At 40.8% G+C, this 13,071-nt stretch overlaps 1 long non-coding RNA gene across 1 annotated transcript in view; it reads left to right on the forward strand.

Annotated features, from left to right (window-relative positions):
* Nucleotides 1-9,683, forward strand: part of LOC116674088 (uncharacterized) — a 31,977-nt gene extending 22,294 nt beyond the window's left edge. Inside the window, exon 4 of the long non-coding RNA XR_004327962.1 lies at nucleotides 8,806-9,683. This is a non-coding gene — a long non-coding RNA (uncharacterized LOC116674088). The remainder of the gene's footprint in view (nucleotides 1-8,805) is intronic.
* Nucleotides 9,684-13,071: the final 3,388 nt, after the last annotated feature.

Consider the following 13,071-nt stretch of genomic DNA (forward strand, 5'->3'; position numbering starts at 1 on the left):
CTTCTTTTTCAAGACCTCTGCAGTTCGCCCTGGAATGCTGTCCGTTAACTTTTGGGCCACATCCTGACTCATGGCCGTCCATTCTTGTATATCAGTTCTTAAAGTTTGTCAGAATTTGTGGGTTTATGTTTGTTCGCCCGCCTCTTGAAGATTGACCACAAGTTCTCAATGGGATTAAGGTCTGGGGAGTTTCCTGGCTATGAACCCAAAATGTTGTTTTGTTCCCTGAGCCACTTGGTAATCACTTTGGCCTTATGGGTAGGTGCTCCATTACGCTGGAAAAGGCGTTGTCGGTCTCCAAACTGTTTTTGGATGGTTGGGAGAAGTTGCTCTCCGAGGATGTTTTTGTACCATTCTTTATTCATGGCTGTGTTTTTTGACAAAATTGTGAGTGAGCCCACTCCCTTGGCTGAGAAGCAACCCCACACATGAATGGTCTCAGGATGCTTTACTGTTGACATGACACAGGACTGATGGTAGCACTCACCTTGTCTTCTTCGGACAAGTATTTTTCTTGATGCCCCAAACAATCGGGAAGGGGATTCATCTGAGAAAATGCCCTCTTTGTGCCCTTTTGCCCCAGTCCTCAGCAGTCCAATCCCTGTCCCTTTTGCAGAATAATATTCTGTCCCTGATGTTTTTCCTGGAGAGAAGTGGCTTCTTTGCTGCCCGTCTTGACACCAGGCCATCCTCCAAAAGTCTTTGCCTCACTGTGCGTGCAGATGCACTCACACCTGCCTACTGCCATTCCTGAGCAAGCTCTGCACCGGGGGTGCCCCAATCCCGCAACTGAATAGACTTTAGGCGACGGTCCTGATGCTTGCTGGACTTTCTTGGACGCCCTGAAGCCTTCTTCACAACAACTCAACCTCTCACCTTGAAGTTCTTGATGGTTGATAAATGGTTGATTTAGGTGAAATCTTACTAGCAGCAATATCTTCGCCTGTGAAGCCCTTTTTGTGTAAAGCAATGGTGAAAGCACATGTTTCTTTGCAGGTAACCATGGTTAACCGAGGAAGAACAATGATTTCATGCACCACCCTCCTTTTAAAGCTTCCAGTCTGTTATTCTAACTCAACCAGCATGACAGAGTGATCTCAAGCCTGGTCCTCATCAACACTCTCACTTGTGTTAACAAAATAATCATTGACATGATGTCAGCTGGTCCGTTAGTGGCAGGGCTAAAATGCAGTGAAAATGTTTTTTAACATTAAGTTCATTTTTATTGAAAGGAGGGACTTTGCAATTAATTGCAGTTCATCCGATCACTCTACATAAAATTCTGGAGTACGTGCAAATTGCCGTCATAAAAATTGAGGCAGCAACTTTGTAAAAATTACTATTTGTGTCATTCTCAAAACTTTTGACCACGACTGTACACAATGTAGACACTACAGACAATACTATAAAAACAGATCAACAACCTATAACAAACATTACATACCATATAAACCAGTATATAAAATATACATTCCATTTTATAAAAAGGTCAACGATCACATAGTTGATTTGCCTTCAGCCAAGTCTTTAAGGACATTTTCAAACGGCCAAGACTTACGCAATTTCTAATGTGAAGTGGAATTAGGTTCCACTTTTCTACTAAAGTACATGAAAAAGCTGTTTGACCAAATTTAGTCTTCCTAAACTGAGTGTAGCAGTCACCTCTTATGGAAGCCCTGGAGACCCTTACATTATCTCTGCAAAATGACACACATTGCTTGAGTGGCAGTGGTGGTGCAAGATCATGGGTCAATTTATACATCAGGCACATGTCTGCAAAACAGAAAACTGTTAAAGGTTAATAGGTGTGTGTGTGTGTGTGTGTTGTGCAGTGATGGTAGTTTTTTGTTGTTTTTTTGTCAAGAACTTTCACAGCTTGTTTGTAAAGGGTACTTAAGGGTTTTAGCGTAGTCCCACCTGCCTGGGACCAGCTTGTAGAACAATAAGATAAATGTGAGAAAATCATTGAATGCAAAAACAGTTTAGCAGTCAAATTTAGCTTTGAATCAATAATATGCCCAGATACTTAAATTGATCAATATGTATTGATATCAGGCTGATGTTGTGTAACATTCCACTTTATAGAGAAATACATGCCTACTGTTACTTGCATTAAGAGTAAGACAACTGAGAGTTAATATATCTGTGTGTGTGTGTGTGTGTGTGTGTGTGTGTGTGTGTGTGTGTGTGTGTGTGTGTGTGTGTGTGTGTATATATATGTTGTGTGTGTATATCACTCACCGGCCACTTATTAGGTACACCTGTCCAACTGCTCGTTAACACTTAATTTCTAAGCAGCCATCACATGGCGGCAACTCAGTGCATTTAGGCATGTAGACATGGTCCAAGAGATCTCCTGCAGTTCAAACCGACATCAGTATGGGGAAGAAAGGGATTTGAGTGACTTTGAACGTGGCATGATTGTTGGTGCAGAAGGGCTGGTCTGAGTATTTCAGAAACTGCTAATCTACTGGGTTTCACGCACAACCATCTCTAGGTTTACAGAGAATGGTCCGAAAAAGAAAAAACATCCAGTGAGCGCAGTTCTGTGGGCGGAAATGCCTTGTTGATGCCGTCGAGAGAATGGCCAGACTGGTTCGAGCTGATAGAAGGCAACAGTGACTCAAATAACCACCCGTTACAACAACAAGGTGGGCAAAGAGCATCTCTGAACGCACAGTACGTCAACTTTGAGGCAGATGGGCTACAGCAGCAGAAGACCACATCGGGTGCCACTCCTTTCAGCTAAGAACAGGAAACTGAGACTACAATTTGCACAAGCTCATCGAAATTGACAATAGAAATTGGAAAAACGTTTGCCTGGTCTGATGAGTCTCGATTTCTGCTGCGACAGTCGGATGGTAGGGTCAGAATTTGGCTCTACACATGAAAGCATGGATCCATCCTGCCTTGTATCAACGGTTCAGGCTGGTGGTGGTGGTGTCATGTGTGGGGAATATTTTCTTGGCACTCTTTGGGCCCCTTGGTACCAATGGAGCATCGTGCAACGCCACAGCCTACCTGAGTATTGTTGCTGACCATGTCCATCCCTTTATGACCATAATGTACCCAACTTCTGATGGCTACTTTCAGCAGGATAATGCGCCATGTCATAAAGCTGGAATCATCACAGACTGTTTCTTGAACATGACAATGAGTTCGCTGTACTCAAATGGCCTCCACAGTCACCAATCTCAATCCAATAGAGCATCTTTGGGATGTGGTGGAACGGGAGATTCGCATCATGGATGTGCAGCCGACAAATCTGCGGCAACTGTGTATGCCATCATGTCAATATGGACCAAACTCCCTGGGAATGCTTCCAGCACCTTGGTGTTGTGTGTGTTGTGTGGTGTGTGTGTGTGTGTTTGTGGTTTGTGTGTGTGTGTGTGTGTGTTGTGTGTGTGTTGTGTGTGTTTGTGTGTGTGTGTGTGTGTGTGTGTGGGTGTGTGTGTGTGTGTTGTGTGTGTGTGTGTTGTGTGTGTGTGTGTGTGTGTGTGTGTGTGTGTGTGTGTGTGTTGTGTGTGTGTGTGTGTGTGTGTGTGTGTGTGTGTGTGTGTGTGTGTGTGTGTGTGTTCTCAATCTCATTTAAGAAAATTGCCCCATAGAACTTCACTTCCCAGAGTGCACCAGCAGCATGCACTGAACAGCTGCTGTTCACCTGACAGTCATCACTGATTAGGAGCACCTGGTAAGACATGGAGGAGTCAGTCAGTAACACAAACTGACGAAGAAGACACTTCAAGTTCACCCACAAAGCTCAGTCCAGAGACCCAATGGTCGGTGAAATGTTTACTTATTTTCATATTGTTTAACTGCTGAATAGATTGATTTAATTGACTTAAAATTTTGTGTTGAATGGGTTTATGCAACATTAGTTTATTTTGAGGAAATGTGTGAAATGATTTTCATGTTAATTTTGGTTCTGTCTTAAAAGGTTTCAACCTGATCTACAACAATCAACAACTAATCCCACAATCCACTGGCAGACCAATCACCTGAAAGAGCCAAATAAGAATAAAAGAGTTTGAATTGAAAGTTTGAGTTGTACACGTGTCCTTTGGGTGCTGAACGAGGGGAGAACTTGACAGTGTGTGTGTGTGTGTGTATGTGTAAATCACATCTCTCATTCGCTGCCTCACCCTCGTGCCAATAAATATTCTCTCGGTGTGTGTGAGGGAGAGATCCATGTACATATGACTGTGTATACTTGTTAGTCTTGGACTGTGTCTGTATGTCTAAACGTGCATATTGCTGCTCTCTGAGTGTGTAATGCTCTGGCTCCTTGCTGCTGTGTTTCTATGTGCCACTGCTCTCGTCTGTGACTGTGTGATGTTGTGGAGGAGCAGGGGGCTCATGTTGGGAGCAGTAGTGGAGCTCATTAGGGGGGTACCAGGGGAGTACCAGGGGAGCACGGCTGCTACAGCGCTCCTCTCTGGGCCGCCGCGCCGCCTGGCCGGGTCCTCAGCCCCTTCATCCGCACACATCACACTGAAGGCTCGCGCACAGCACAGTAGCAATATGCTGTCATATGCTGGGTGACGGGTGCACTTCACACCAGCCAGTCAGGCTTGTTTGTAGTGCTGAAGAAAAATGTAATCTAAGCGGAATTCTGAGCAAGGTTGTTCTGGAAATGTAAACCATATGTATTAGGATGGCAACTAAATATTATTTATCATCTATCAATCTGGCAATGATTTATTTGTTAACATTAGGGCTGGGCAATATTCTTGACCAAATACCTCGATGTCGAGATTGTGACAATATTGCAGGGATGACAATTTGTGCTTTTATAAATAATAGTGTGGTTTGATTAGAAAACGCATCACTTTACTGTAACGCAACCTATAAAACCAGGAAAAGACAACACTTATACCATATCACGATACTAAGATTTCCATAATCTAAGATATCTAGTCTTGTATCACAGTATCGATATCTTATCAATATATTGCCCATCCAACATTGTGAAAAATGTCCTTTCCCTACATCTTAAGGGATCATCTTAAAATTACTGTCTACAGTTCCAAACCCAAAAAGCCAATTTACAATGATGCCAAACAGAAGTACAGAAAACCGTCATGTTCAGAGGATGAAATCTGAAAATATTAGGAATTTCTACTTGGGAAATTACTTAATTTATCATCCAAATTGTTCTAAATGACTTCTTTCGGCCAATTGACTCGATTAATTGGGTAATTGTTTCAGTAATTTGGAAGCCCTTCAGGAAAGATCTAGGCAGTGGAGTCCTAACTAGAACAGGAAGTAGTTTATGAGAGAAAGTAAGAGTGTGGAGGTCACTTTTTCTGACCTGGGGGAAAAAAGGCCCATCATTTAGGCATGCAGCTGAAGTTTGTTAATGGAGAGGCACTTTTTTTTATATCATTTTATTTTGTGTTTAAATGTGGAGAGCCAAAAGGATGCTAGGACACTGTCCAAAACAAAGGAAACAGAAAAGATGCTGAATAGAAATGTGCAGCTGACAAAGTCAACACAATTCCGCATGTTCACGTGCAGCGTTTTTCCTGACTCAGAATAGGCCTGATGATAAGCATGATTGTTGGCATACAGTAAAGGCAAGGAGTCGGTCTTAACCCGTTTGACAGAAACCTACAGTATATGTATATAAATCTATATGCATTTGCCTGTTATTTCTGACGATTTGATTGAATTTTTTTTTTTTTAAATATGCTTGAATAAATGAAAGCCCAGTCAACAAAACTGCTAACAAAAATAAAAATATTTAAATACCACCGTTTAAAATCAGTGGGAGAGTTCAACATAGCCAGACTCCAGGCAGGAAAACTGAAATAAGTTATAACTATTCAAGTTTATGCTCTGCTTTTCAACGGTTGTTTGGTAAATTGCGATTATTGGAGAGGATTTGAATTGCTGTTTTTTTTCTTAATTCTCACAATTTTGGCACAGATTTTTCCTTTGGTGCAGCTAAAAGCTCTTTGGGGGGCTCCAAAAACCCTGACTTGATGATAATTTAATGCAGCATGATACTAGCGCAATGTTATCACTGTATACTGATATCAGTCGTCCATCGTTTTCTTATCCATCTCTTGAACCAATGCCTGATGCAGATTGTCACTGTCACTATGTTGTGTCATTCGATACCATTGGCTGCAACAAGCATTTAATTTGGATAGTCATGAGGTCAACAAAGAAAAATGTGAATAGATTTCTTTGTTTTACATGTAGCGCAGTTGTGCGCTGTTAGACGTGTGAGGTTAAACCTCTACTCACTGTAGCAGTCCTTTAACAATCCACCAACAAAAACACTCAGGCTCATTTTTTCTTATTTTTCAACTCTGATGCAAGACTTTCAGTCTGGCAAAAGCTTCTTGTAATTGCTTAAGCTGTGCCTTGCAAAAAACACTAAACATAGACAGGACTATCTTATTGACCAGAACATATATTATGCTCTGGTGTTTCCTCCTCTCATTCCCCCTGCTCTGGTGTTTCCCCCTCTCATTCCCCCTGCTCTTGCGTTTCCGAGCCCCTAAACCGGAGCCATTAGGAAACTCTTCTGACCCGTTTTGGTTATAAATCTGCGGGGTTGCGTTTGAGTCTCAATGGCCACAAACGGTGACCTTTGGCAACACTGACGCCAACGTTTTTCCTCCGATTGGGTCTCATCGGTCACACTGTCTCGTTCTCTGAGACTAAAGCTACTAAAGCAACGGGCAGGGGCCTACACTCTGCCTCCTGTTTATGCCCAGTATAGCAAAATGTTTGAGATATTTTGGTTTGGGCGTGTTGGTTTGTTCTTCTACTTGAGCTAAAAACACTCGTGTGCACAGAGATCACTCTTGGCCCAAAACTCTGCTCGAAAAACTTAACACAGCAATGTAAATGTAGGCCCAATATTCTAAGTATTGACCTTCATTCCTTCAGGAAAGATCTCCTTAGGCGGAAGCGCATTTTGGCAGCCTGGGTGGCTTTTTCAAATTGTTTTCAATGAAAGTGAAACGTTTTGGTTGCTGCTTTTGCGTCGCTGATCGCATTGCAGGAACACCATGATCGTCTCAAGTTTTAAAAAATGTCAACTTAGAGCAGAAAAAAACACCCAACGTCATTAAAGTGGTTGCCTAGAGATGGGTGTTTCAATGGTTTTCTAGCAATAATAACAAAAAAACGCAACCGTATATATATGTTATATCATAGACAATAAAACAATAAGTCACAGTCTGGATGGAACTGGAAGCTCTGCCTGTCTATGTTTGACAAATGAGACTCTCATTGGACAATTATCGTTTTCGGGATCGCAAACGTGTGAACAGAATTTGTCACTGTCACTTTGTGTGTTTAAGGGCATATTAATCAAGTGATTAATTGCCAGATATTAGCCACTGAACATGGCCTGTGTTCCCATTCAAGTGCTACTTTGCCTTTGAGCGTGATTGGTTAATGATCACGTTTTGTTTGCGGAAGGCTGAATTAATTTGGGTTTTAATTTTCAGTTTGTTGGAGGGCTGGTCTGTGTACATTTTGACAAGTTGTGATATTAAAGACAAAGACGGGAGAACATTTTTGTATTTTTTTCTCTTCATTTGACCCGTTGTCAAAGTTTTTATGTCAGACATTTGGGTTTCCTTCAACCAAATTGCCCCAAAGGAAACACGGATGGTTCCATACAATGCTCCTCACAAGTGAAATTAAGGATCAGACGTCTATTTCTGTTACCAATTTCTTTTTTTAAATTAATGGCAAGACAGTTAACGACTTTCCTGATTTACAATACTGATTTGTTGCGATATATTTTCACTTTTTCTTCCCATCCTGAACATCCTGTGATTTTAATTTTGGCTACAAATGACAGAAGTCTATCTGTTGCCCTGGTTCTTTAGATATATCACCGTAGATTCAGCTGTCAGTCACAGTCTCTCCCTCTAGTTTGATGACTCATGCAAGATCAAAAACACTCCTCGTTGGCTTCATCTTACTTTGGCTTTAACTGGACATCTTTCAAAAAATAGCACTCGCAATAATGATCCATTAAGGTGATTTCAAATGAAATCCCCAAAACCTGAATGTTTCAACCTTTAGCTGCAGTGAATATTGTTGATCCAGCCCGTCTTAACCGCCGTTTAACCAGCGAGGTTGCACGCCAATACAAAGCAGATACACACATCACTGGAGTAGCATCAATTATTCCCAGTAATAAAAATATATTTCTAATAATAACTTGTTTAAAGTCCTCCTGAAGCATCCCTAACCCCTACATGGCCACATTTGTCTTATGTAATAATACACATAAACTATGTGCTGTAGAAAAAAATGTAGATAAACACACTTATTTGTAGTTTCTGCTTGTATGGTTTGATTTTGAAAAAGTACCAGTGCTCTTAATTATACACTAGAGGGAGCTAAGATTATGTATGATGTGAACGTTTCCAGCAGGCTTTCCAGTCTCTCTCTCTCTCACTCTCGCTCTCTCTCCCCCTCCCCCCCTGTCTTTCACCATTCGTCAACACACACACTTTTCTGCTTCCAATTAAAAAAACAATTCTAATTGGGCCTTTTTGCTCTCCTCCAAACTTTGCAAACGACACGTTCGTCTTCTCTGAAACCTCCAGTCTGTGATGCACAATTTAGTTTTGACAAATGTGATGTTTCAGTTAAATTGTTAATGGTGCTACAGGACTCTGCAAAAGCCAGACATCAAAGGGCATACATTAATACGTACCGCTCATGTTATTTCTTGTTCTGTTTAGTCTCCCGGGGAGAGGAATACCGTGCAAGAATCTAAGAGAGTCTCCTTGCTGTTAATAAACCCTGATATTTCTTTTCCTAAAGGTAAAGCACCTCGGCACGCAAATGAGGAGTTGAGCTGATAAAATGAGGGATCTGAAAACGAGGGGGCCGAGCCGGATGATCCGCCAACGTTAAGAGGCGTGCTTTGAAGAAAATTCCATCAAAGGAAAAACAATAAGTGAAGCTGTGTGTGTGTGTGTGTGTGTGTGTGTGTGTGTGTGTGTGTGTGTGTGTGTGTAGCCGTTGTTAAATACCTTGCGTTGTTCAGAAAATGCTTAAAATCTCAATTGGCTCCGTTAACTGGCATCTGGAGAACAATGAGTTGAATCTGTTAGGGGGTTTGTAAAAGGCTTTTAGTGTTTCCGTCTCCTTCCATATGCCGTTGCGTGATTTGCTTTGCATCTTCATATTAGGCTGCACACCTTGTTTTCCTCCCTGCCGTGGCTGGATAATGAACGCTGGGGGAAATTGTGTTTGAGTGTGGTTTCTGATGTTTGAACAGTGAGAGGCGTGCTTGATTTACGGTGCGGCTGGCAGCTTCAAGAGAGGACACGCAACTTACAGGGATGGGAATTAAGTGCTTCTCACATTTACTATTTAGACAAATTCCTGCATATTTTTTTTATACATCAGTTACAAATGGATATACAATAGGTACTAATTTAGAGCAGTGGGTACTTAACATTTGTCGGGCTCTAAGGAACACACCTGAGTAGTTTCTTTAGTTATTAATGGCAGGTATTAGGGTTGCGCAATGAATCAAATTTTAATGGTAATTCGGCTCCTAACGATCACAAAACCAGCGTCATCGAGACAAGACACTTATTTTGCATATTCTGTTATGCCCCTAAACCCTTGTTTGTCTTGTGTGAATGGGGAAAGAAATATGTTCAACAGGAAAAGTATGAATAGAAATGTCAGTTCAACGTGTTTTCACTGATGACTTGTTTTACCTTTTTACTGTTTTTTTATGTTCAATAACTACAAAATCTTTCCATGTTATTAATCAATGATTGATCATGTTAAATAATCGTGATTTAATATTGACCAAAGTAATCGGGATTATGATTTCTTTTTTTTTCTTTTTTTTTTTTCCCCATAATGGTGCAGCCCTGGCAGATAAACAAATATGAATTCATGTCTTAAGTTGCAGCAGGGGTGCATCTAGGGTCAGAGCTTTAAGGGTGCCTGGCACATTTTGAATTTATTTTTTATTTTATTTTTTTGAACATTACTCTACAAAGCAAACTGTGGATTTTAACATCATTTTGGACCATCGTTGTAGGGGAAACACAATTCTGAGAGGTTAATGCTGAGCCACAGGGCCGTTATTACCAAAAGGAAAGGTGGTATTACAAATGAAATATGATATCCATCCGTGGAAAAGCAGACATTTTCCAAAATGCAGTATCAGATGCTGTGATATTCCCATAGCCAAACTCGTTAGCTGACAATAAATTAACAGACTTTTTCTTTTTTTTTTTTAGCAATAATTTTTTAGGGCTGCCAGCATTAAGTTTAGGACGTGAAAATTGCCCCTGGGTTGCAGTAGAAGGAAAAAAAAGCAGTTTTAACTGACATGTAAACCTCTGCTTTGCCGGTGACAGACCACCTTAAAGGTTAAACATCTTGATGAGAGAATGCGACTACTTTACGTTCAGTACAATCTGTTTGCATTAAGCCAGTCATCAGCACTGTGGAGAGGAAAAGCTTCCTGCCTCTTGTTTTAGCAGATGTGTGGAGGAGTCGGAGACATGTTCATTTCTGACATTTCCCCCAACCTGCTGTGACACAAATAGACTCTCTGTCGCATGATGTATAGTCAACGATGCATCAGGGACCGGGGAGAACCAGGGATGATGGTTGTCGACTAAAAAGAGCAGTAGGCTTTTATAATGCTGTGCGAGACATTTATAGGTTAGATTATCATATGGCAACAAAGCTCTCTTTTGAACTCTTACATTAATTTGTTATAGATTTTAGCTGCTCTTCAAGGCAAGTGACTTGCCAACTTGAAATGAAGTATTAGCTCACCAAAATAATTCATTAAGAGACAAATTGTGTGTGTGTGTGTGTGTGTGTGTGTGTGTGTGTGTGTGTGTGTGTGTGTGTGTGTGTGTGTGTGTGTGTGTGTGTGTGTGTGTGTGTGTGTGTGTGTGTGTGTGTGTGTGTGTGCGCGTGTATCTATCTATCTATCTCATCAAGTCAGTTTGTTTTCTAGCTGTTGTTGAGTAATATTCCTAATATCTACAAAAAATTACATTTAAGATGTCAGTTAAACCCTAATATCAATTTCTTTTCAATGTTTGCCTCAGGTTTGGATTAGATTAGACTTTATTGTCCACCTCAGTGGAAACTAAACTATACTAAACATATAACACATTATTAAACATCCAACAACAATTGTGCAATGAGCAGCAGGTAGAAAGGAGGTTACGGCAACACATTTAGAATACTTAAGCTACATCCGAAATTCCACACTAACATGTTCTTTAATAGCTAAAACAGTGTGAGATATTTTTAGCATGTCCAAAATAGTATGAAACTAAAAGTACATGAGTTGCATATTTCCTGTAAAATATTACATTATGCAAATACGGGACACTATACCGGCATAAATACCTCATAATGCAATGGCGGTAGTAAGGACAACGTTCATAACAGTCAAACTTAAAGAAACCGAGGAGCTCTGTAACGTCAATAATGAGCTAAAATTTCTACATGTTTAAACGACTGTTGGTCCAGTTAATCACCCCTTTCGGTAATCAAATGTGTGCCGCTAGAGCAAAGGTTCGCAGGTGTTGCCAGGGTTACACGTCTCCAAATGGCCAGGAGGCTCTCAGAAAGTGACGTTGAAAATTTAAGATCAGTGTGTCTGAGAAAATGCACACTACTTTTTTTTGTTCACAAAAGTATGTTGAACGACAGTGCCTGTATTGTGGGGAATAAAAGACCTAGATAACTAGAGGTTTGCTAGATAACCTTTTTTTTGCTTTGGAGGTAAAAAGGCCCATCCCTGTCAGTCTCATGTACGTTCTCTGGAGGTCAGCGGCGACCTGGAGGCTATATCTCCTCCTCCACTCACTGCTGCCAAAACTGTCTTAAGCGTTCCTTAACCAGGTGAGACACGGGCGGCCTCCCCCCTTTGCAACCTCTACATCCTCTCCGTGACAGGAGAAGAGCTTTTGTGTGTTTTGTGTCGATTGTGTTTGGCATCTTTGGCTGTGAAGTCTCGGACCTCGCTACAGCGCTGCGGGCTGCTACCCGTCAGCTCAGAGAGCCCAGTCGACGTTGACGGGAGCGCGAAGGGGCCAGGTAGAGGTGGACCTGTCGGCGCTGATTTGTCAGGCCTTCACTCACCGCTTCTTAGGGCGCCAACAGAGGCATCGCTACACAGTTTGCTCGAAGTCTGCACTCAGTCAGACATACATTGAAAGCCATTTGTCTCCTCAATGCTGTCCAAACGAGAGAGCTCCCTGCCATTTTGGTGGATCAACTTCAGAAGACAAATGGCACTGTCTAGTATGACTAAAGCTGCAATAGTTCCTAATTTTGCTGTACAATTTGTCTCAGATATAGTTGCAAATAAAAATCTAATTGTCTATTTCATTCAAATTTATAAATATTTATTTAGTTCTTCTTGAAACAAGTTTTGAATGAATGCCAGGATACATCTTTATACTTAAGTAATGTAACCCAGATAATGTAGTTACACAAACAACGCCTTTTTACTACCATAAAACCTATTTTCTTACTGTACCCCCCCTTGTAATTTGTGTTGCTTTGAATTTGTTTAGAATCAAGTTCCAACAGCTATTGTAATAATATTCAAAACATATAGTCCAAATAATAACTTAAGTAAAATTTTGCATATCTAAACATCGATTACCACATATGCCTTAAGACCTTAGCATATGTTGGCAATTAATAATTGCGGTTAAACAAAGAAACCGTGAATATTGAAAGAAATGACAGTTATGGAATTGTTACAGACCATGGTATGTTGGAACTATAACTGTGTGTGTGTGTGTGTGTGTGTGTGTGTGTGGTCAAAGGGCTGCTTAAAAAAAAAGAAATAGTTTACTTTGATTGGAAAGCTTTGCAGATGTAGCTTCAGGGTAGTTGAGTTGTCTACTCAGCTGAACCTGCACTTCTGTCGCATCGTAATGTAACTGATATTTCTACAGTGTGAGGAAAATATCTAATAGCGATGATTTTACTGATGTGATATGATTTACGACATTGGAGGGAATGGTTATTTTTGTGGTTATTCCCATTTTCATTGAAAATTGTTAAAATGAAAGAGAT

Source organism: Etheostoma spectabile, chromosome 24, assembly GCF_008692095.1.
Source record: "Etheostoma spectabile isolate EspeVRDwgs_2016 chromosome 24, UIUC_Espe_1.0, whole genome shotgun sequence".
Lineage (NCBI taxonomy): Eukaryota > Metazoa > Chordata > Actinopteri > Perciformes > Percidae > Etheostoma > Etheostoma spectabile.